We start from the raw sequence: 8748 nt of genomic DNA on the forward strand, positions 1-8748 counted from the left end.
AAGCAGACCATAGGTAGAGGAGCAAAAAGGGAAAGCAAAAGGAAAGGTATCAAATAGGTGAAAGTCACCAATAGCTGTTCCAGCTAGAGCTTCGCCATCATCTCCAATGCCTAACAAAACAAGTACGTGGTTTCTTCTTCTCACATTATCTCAACTAAATGGCTTTTACACTGTGTAAGTGAATTAATTCACTTGCTCAGTATAGCAACATGCATATTGCTTAGCCTAGCCGGGCCAGTGGCTTGGGCCAATGGCTGGGCCAAGCAGGCTGAGCTTAGCCCAGCCCATGTGGGCTGAGCTGGGCCTAACCTAAAAAATATAAATAAAAAATAATAAAAATTATGTATGTAAAAAAAATATAAATATGAATTTATTATTATTTTATTCATTGACGCTAGAGTCAGAATAAAAATACTGATTCAAATTTATTTCATTGTATATTATTTAGTTATATAAAAATAAAAAAAATGAATAAAAAATAACATTAGATAAAATAAAATAAATTTATTGGTTTATTCAATGATGCCAGAGTCATGAATAAAAATACTAATGTAAATTTATTTTATTTTGTTTTATTGAATTTTGCTTTTATTTAGCTACAACAAAATAAAAATAATGTATATGCATAAAAATAAATTGATTTTTCTTTGTTTATTCACTGATGCCAGAGTCAAGAATAAAAAAAATAATGATTTAAATTTATTCATTTTGATACCTATGTAATATTTACGAATGCTAGAGTTGGAAATATTTGTAATTTAATATTTACTAGTGCTAGAGTCAGGAATATTACACGCAAACCATCATAGTGTAAACTAACAAAAATGTTAGCAATCAATGATAAAGATCAACAATGCAGCCTGCCTTAAATGAGATGTTTAAAGGGTGATAATATCTTTCCTTTTACATAACCAGTCTCGTACCATAGAATCTCTGTTGACTAGTTAAGATTTCTAGTGACCATAATACTAGGTGGCAACTCCTAAAACAAGAATATTCCCCATCAAAGAATAGGATGTCAAAAATATATTCTTCCCAAAAATACTAATTATTAAGATCGTCGTGATGTCGGGTGTGACAAAGAGCTTTGATTCGGGATTATGAAAAGGTGTTATTTGCAATACTCAAAATCATGAATAAACTTTAAATATGCCTCTAATATGTTTGAACTCAAATGGTAGTACATAGTCTATGATTGCTAATGTTTGTTTGTTATAGGCATGAAAAACTTAAGAATATTGTAAGAAAGAAGTTTATGTTTTGGTTGGTCATGGGTGTGACACTAGCTTTTGGAATGATGTATGGTTGAGGGATACTTTCCATGTCCAATTTCATAGACTCTTTAGTCTATTAGAAGATTAGGCTTTCTCAATTGCTAATATAGGGGCACGTGGGATGGATTTTTAGGGATAAAAAATTTTAGATTGAAAAAAGCTCTTAGAAAAAGAAAAATGAACTCATTTAATGATATATTTGATAAGTTATCTAATATGATGTTATCGATGATAAACTGATTTGGAAACTAAATTCTAATAGTTCTTGTTCAATCAAATATATGTATGGCCTTTTATCATCTCCTTGATAGCCTAATTCATGTCATTCTTTTAATGGTTTATGGAAAGGATCGATTCCTCTAGAAATTAATTTTTTTGGTTGGATGATTGTTCTTGGTAAAATCAATAATGAAGGAGTTTTGATTAGGCAATGTATTCTTAAAGCTAGTGGTATAGTTTGTCCTCTATATTTGATGCATGAGGAATTAGTAGATCACCTACTTATTCATTATCATAATAATTGGAATATTTGATCTAAATTTGTTGATTGTGGGGTTTATCTTGGTGCTACCCATAAAATATATCAGACATATTTAATCAATGTAAATCTCTTGTCAAAGGCAAATCCTAAATGAAATTTTGGTTTATATTGTTCTTTGCATTTTCATGGTTCATTTAGTTTTCTCAAAATAAGTTATTCTTCAATCATAAACAATTTGACTATGATACTATCTTTTGTTTAATTCTAGCCAAACTGTGTGTTTTGATCAAGACTTTATTGTCTTATTTTCATTATTATGCTCATGACACGTTAATTTTTATTGATGGTTTGATTTGATTAACAAATAACAAGAGTGTTAAAGCTCTCATTTTATGGTTTTCGCTTGAATCCCATAATTGAAATTGAATTTTGATAGTTTTTCTATTGGCAAACCTAGACTTATTAGTATTAGAGGGGTTCTTTGTAATCATAAAGGTTTAGTGTTGGGCTTTTTCTCTGTTTTTGTTAGGATTATACATTTAAATGAAGCTTATGTTTAAATAAAGCTGAGTTTCTAACTATAATTAAAGCTTTTAAAATACTTTTTTTTCATAAGATAATTTTATTTGAGTTAAGTTCATATTTGAATCTAATTTGGATGTTGTGGTTAACTGGATTAATAAGCCATCTAATAGGTGACGATGATTTCACGAGTTTCTTATCCTTGCATCTAGATTTTCTTCACTTTGGGATTATATCTTTCTTTCATGTTTTGTGCAATGCAAACCATATGCTTGATGCTTTTGCAAAACAAGGTATGACTAGAAGTTGTGAATGTGTGGCTTGACTTTGATCTTATATGTTTATTCACTCCATAATCAATTCCTCTTATCTTATCTTGAGTTGTTATCATTGATGTTGTTTAGATTGTTGGCTTACCTAATAATAATTGTTAGTATACAAGTGTAATGACCCAACCTTTTCAAGGCCAAAGTCACTGGATTTTTTTTTTAATACATGTGCCCATAATATTATTTTTCCATACTCCTAGGTTTACATTACATCATATCAACATATAAATAAATTCTCATTCTTGTTCTAATCTCGTATCATCACGAGTTCATACAAGAGTGTCGAACAACAAGTTACACAACTAGTATTTTTGTTATCCTGACTGCATGTAATTCTTACACCATGACGTCCTTATTAGATGAATACCTCATATGAGTATTCATACACTTCATATCAACTTGTTTATACATTCTTGTCCGTATTCCATTTCAATATTTCATTACTAGTTTTTACAAAAGGAGTCGGATGACTAATTGAGTGATTTACATGTCCATTTATGCAGAACTCATATCACCCATAATATACGAGTATATAATTCTTTTCGAAATGTGTGAGCTATGAAATGAATTTCTTTATGCACCATATTGGTATGATGTCGCTGTTACAACACAAGGTAATTTTAAGCATTATAGGCAATTTAAGAAAACATAATAAAACAAGATTAAAGTCACATTCATTCATGGATGAAAAAGCATAATTTTTTAATTTCCCTTTAATTATGTAAATATCACCGTTAAAAATTCATCAATTACCGAGGCTAATCGTAGTACTCAAACCCGATTATTCATCTCGAATGCTATTAGCCGAATTAATGTTTTTCTCTATTTAAAGCATAACCATTATATTCCTTTCATATACTTAGTGTATACGAAACGTAGTATACATGAACGCATCAATTCTTAAAACTAACTCATACACTCAAATCCGACTATCCTCTTAGGAGGTCATTAGCTGAAGTTAATCATTTATTCATCCTGTTATCCACTAGGGTGCCATTAGCCGTAGCTACTCATATTTTTTTTCCCATATCGATCATCCATTTAGGATGCAATTAGCTGAAGCTAGTCATTTCTTCATCCTGATTATCCATTTAGAATGCTATTAGCCGAAGCTAGTCATTTATTCATCCTCGATTATCCATTTAGGATGCCATTAGTCATAGTTAATCATTTATTCATCTCGATCATCCACCTAGGATGCTATTAGCCGAAGCTAGTAATTTATGCATCTGATTATCCATTTAGGATGCTATTTTTTAAAGGTAATTATTTATTCATTTTGGTAATTCATCTAGGTTGCCATTACTGTAGCTAATCTTTTATTCATCTCAAGTATCCATTTAGGATGCCATTTACCAAAACTAATCATGTATTCATCCTAGTAATTCATCTATGGTGCCATTACCATAGCTAATCCTTTATTTATCTCGAGTATCCATTTAGGATGCCATTTACCAAAACTAATCATGTATTCATCCTAGTAATTCATCTATGGTGCCATTACCATAACTAATCATTTATTCATTTTGATTATCCATTTATGATGCCATTAACTGGAGTTAATCAATCATCTATCCCAGTCATTCAATCAGATGCTATTAGCCGAAGTTAATCTTTGTTCACCCTAATCAATCATTTACCCCGGTCATCCATATAAATGCTATTAGCCGGAGCTAATAAATCATTTACCTCGGTCATCCATTTGGATGCTATTAGCCAGAGCTAATTAATCATTTATTCCAGTCATCCATCCGAATGCTATTAGTAGAAGCTAATCAATCATTTATTCTGGTCATCCATTCGGATACCATTAGCCGAAGTTAATCAATCATTTTTCACGGTCATCCATTCGGATGCCATTAGCCGAAGCTAATCAATCATTTGTTCTGGTCATCCATTTGGATGTCAGTAGCCAAAGCTAATCATTGTTTCATCAAACAATTCATGACAATTTGACATTCCCTGCATCATAATAGAAGACCCTTCATGGTACTCGTACCACCATTTCCTAGTAGTTTATCATTTATTAACACAATGATATATCCTTTGTAATGTAGAACCAAACATTCCATAACAGTTTAGCATTTAGTATAACACAACAACACCCTTCGTATCACTCATGCAACCATTCATGACAGTTAATGTTCAATGCAACATAACAATAAATCCCCTGTAATACTTATACCACCATTCTTGGTAATTAACCATCAATACAATATAACAGTAGATCTTTCATAACACTCATACAATTATTCATCACCCTTACATTAAAAAAAAATACAACAGTAGATCCTTGGTAATACATTCATTACAAATTACATTCAATATAATAAAATGGTAGATCTTTCGTAATACTCATACAATCATTCAACACCATTACATTCAATAAAAATACAGCAGTAGATCCTTCATACTACTCATACTACCATTCATTAGCAGCCTAAATTCATAATAGCCCTAAACAACATCTCATATTTGGTTTAGTATTCATCACAAAACAATAAGCTATTCACTTTAAATGGGTCATTTTAGAACTCTAACATTTTCACTATTGTTTTAACATTCATCAAGAACTTGTTCGACATTTCATAGTCGTTTCGAAAAACATCAAGAATTTAATCCAACACTTCTTTATCATTTCCTCTATCAACAAGGATTTAAATAAAATATCATCATAAGTGAATCATTTTAAAACATAAACATCAAAATGGGAAAAAGGTGGAAACCACCTACTTGCTCCACTTGTGGTTTGTCTTAGTCCTAGCGACAGTCCGATCCTAACCACAACACCTAAGACACCAATAATCACAATCAATTCATTTATATCTTCTATTCACATTCATCACCACACTTATTTCAAGAGTTCATATGTTCACATTCAAGTGTTTCATATTTTATGCCATCACACCATGAAATTATTACTAACATTTAAGTCATTTCTGCCTAGAAGGTTTATTGTAGAAATCGGTAGCAAGAACTGGTTCACTGTAGGCTGCCCAATTTAGTAGTGAAAACTGGTTCGCTGCAGGTTGCCAATTTGGCAGCAAAAACTGGTTCGCTGGAGGCACCTTAATTTCAGCAATGAAAATTGGTTCACTGCAGCTAACAAGTTTTGCGACAGCGAATGCTACTTCACTGCAGACAACTTAATTTTGGCAGTAAATCATAGATTGGCTATAGCTAACTCAACTTCGACAGTGAATCACAAATTCGATGCAGAACATGCAATTCAACAGCGATTGCTACTTCACTACAGCCAACTCAGTTTCAGCAGCGAATCACAATTTCGCTGCAGGACACCCAATTCGACAACGAATGCTAATTCACTGCAGGAAACTCAATTTCGACAGTGAATTGCAAATTCACACAGCTAACTCAACTTCAGCAACGACTCCCAAATTCGCTGCAGAACACACATTTCGGGCTCAATTTTAACAGTGAATCATAATTTTGCTGCAGACAACTCAACTTCAACAACGAATCATAAATTTGTTGCAAAACACACATTTCAGTAGTGAATCACAATTTCATTATAGACAACTCAATTTCAGTAACGAATCACAAATTCGTTGCAGAACACATATTTTGGCAGCAAATGCTAATTCTCTACAGAAATCTCAGTTTCGGTAGCGAATCGCAAATTCATAGCAACCAACTCAACTTTAGCAGCGAATCCCAAATTCGTTGCTAAACACATAATTCGGCAGCGAATGCTAATTCGCTGCAGAAATCTCAGTTTCAACAATGAATCATAATTTCGCTGCAAACAACTCAACTTTGCCAGTGAATCACAAATTTGCTGCAGAACACACATTTCAGCAGCGAATGCTCATTGGCTACAGACAACTCAGTTTTGGCAGCAAATCACAATTTCACTACAGACAACTCAACTTTTATAGTGAATCACAAATTCACTGCAGAACACATATTTCAACAGCGAATGCTAATTCGCTGCAGGAAACTCAATTTCGACAGCGAATTGCAAATTCATAGTAGCCAACTCAACTTCGGCAGTGACTCCTAAATTCGTTGCCAAACACACATTTTGGCACTGAATGCTTATTCGCTGTAGACAACTCAACTTCGACAGCGAATCACAAATTTGTTGCAGAACACACATTTCGGGGGCGAATGCTAATTCGCTGCAGACAACTCAGTTTCAACAGCGAACCGTAATTTCACTGCAGAACACCCAATTCAGCAGTGAAAGTGCGATTCTCTGCTGAACATGCAATTCGGCAGCGAAAACTCATTCGCTGTAGAAAACTCAGTTTCGGCAGCGAATCACAAATTCACTACCCAACCCACATTTTGGCATGAACACGCACAACACATATGCTGCAACAACCCCAACATATAAACTGTCACTAAGTTCCAGCACGACACACACATTGAAACCATCAATTCCAACATATAATCTTTCAATAAATTTCAGCAGAACACACATATTGAAACCATCAATTTCAGCATATAATCTTTTGTTAAATATTTTGGAATTAGGTCTCCCTTCCAGCCCCTTTTTGTCCCTCTTTTTGGCTTAGTTCTTTCCATAATAGTTAGAGTAAAGTTCCTAGGCCATGTATCCATAGTTTTCTTCTTCCTTTCGATTTCAAGACTTTAAGAACACGTGGAGAAATACATGGTTCATATCTTATGGATTTAGCATTTTTAGGAGGGGTTTGGCAACATTTCTCCCCTTCTGCTCCTGATTGCTTCTTCCTCTTCCTCTTTTTTACTTTTTCTCCTCCTCTTGTTAGTTTCCCACCGATTTTAAGCCTCTACTCTATCAACATTTCTCCCCTTCTGCTCCTGATTGCTTCTTTCTCTTCCTCTTTTTTGGTTTTTCTCCTCCTCTTGTTAGTTTCCCATCGATTTTAGGCCTCTACTCCCTTCATGTTTGTAGTTGTCCAGCTCCTATCAAGCTCTCCCTTCTTTCTCTCACACCTGAGGAGGACACTTCCAACTAGGGTTTGGTCAAGTTCTTTCCTTGGAAAGGGGAAGAGGGAAGGGGACAAGCATCTCATTTTTAGGGAGAGGGAAGGGGACAAGAGCATGCATCCCACTTTGGGTAGGGAGGGTGTTGATTAATACTTAAAAATGCATTCTCATTAAGGATTTATGTCATCATATTGCACCTAAAGTATCATTAAATTCCCTAACAAAAGCATGTTTTATATTAGCAAGTCTAAAAATATAATATACCTTTAATTCATGGTAAATATTCATCCTAAATGCAGGTCTATCACATAAATAAAAGGATTGATTGATGAGTTTAAGGATTGAAATTGAAAGGATAAAAAGAAGGCCAAACTTAGCAAAGTGTTGCTGGTGCATTCCAAACTCGAACATTATTCGGTAATTGGATCATATCTGGAGCTGTAGATATCGGATTTAGGTCCATTTTATATGGATAAAAAGGTAAGACATAGACCTACAACTTTCATGTGGACTCAAAGACTCAATTCTGCCATTTTCAAGTTCAAATCTTAGCAACAATGAAAGACATCAGAAGCTATCATGCAGTTCAAATACTATTCGGTTTTGGGCTCATATCTTGAGTTCTAGAAGTCCAAATAAGCTTTGGTTTTTTTTTATTGGAGGGTTGAGACAATTGCCCATAACTTACATAATTTAGTTGGCTATAATTCTGATGTGAGCAATGACGTTTTGGCCAGCCAACAATAACAAAAATCAGCCCACAATATCAAAAAACCAGCAGCCATTAATGTCAAAAACCAGCCACCAAATCAATGGATGCCCACCAATTCTTCAATCAATCAATAGTTCTGAAACTTAGCCTATAAAAGGAGGCATTGTCCATGTATTTAGTCATATTAATTTTCAGATCAAAGTTATCTTCTTGCTTTCTCTCTACATCTTTGTAATGTTCAAGTTTTCTTTTATGCTATAGTAATCTCTTGTTTATGCTCTTTCATTTCCTTTCCTATACTTAGTTAGCTTATATTATGTTTATGTTCTTATATTGTTTATTTGTGTTTTTCTCCTTCTTAATGTTTAGCTAAGTTAATTATGTCAAGGTGAAAAGGTTTCTCTAATGGTGTTAGAATAGGTATAATATAAATTCAACATGAAATTTTAATGTTTATATCTAAGAAAGATTGTTTTTAAATGATAGTATACG

Source organism: Populus euphratica, unplaced genomic scaffold (assembly GCF_000495115.2).
Source record: "Populus euphratica unplaced genomic scaffold, PopEup_1.0 scaffold56.1, whole genome shotgun sequence".
Lineage (NCBI taxonomy): Eukaryota > Viridiplantae > Streptophyta > Magnoliopsida > Malpighiales > Salicaceae > Populus > Populus euphratica.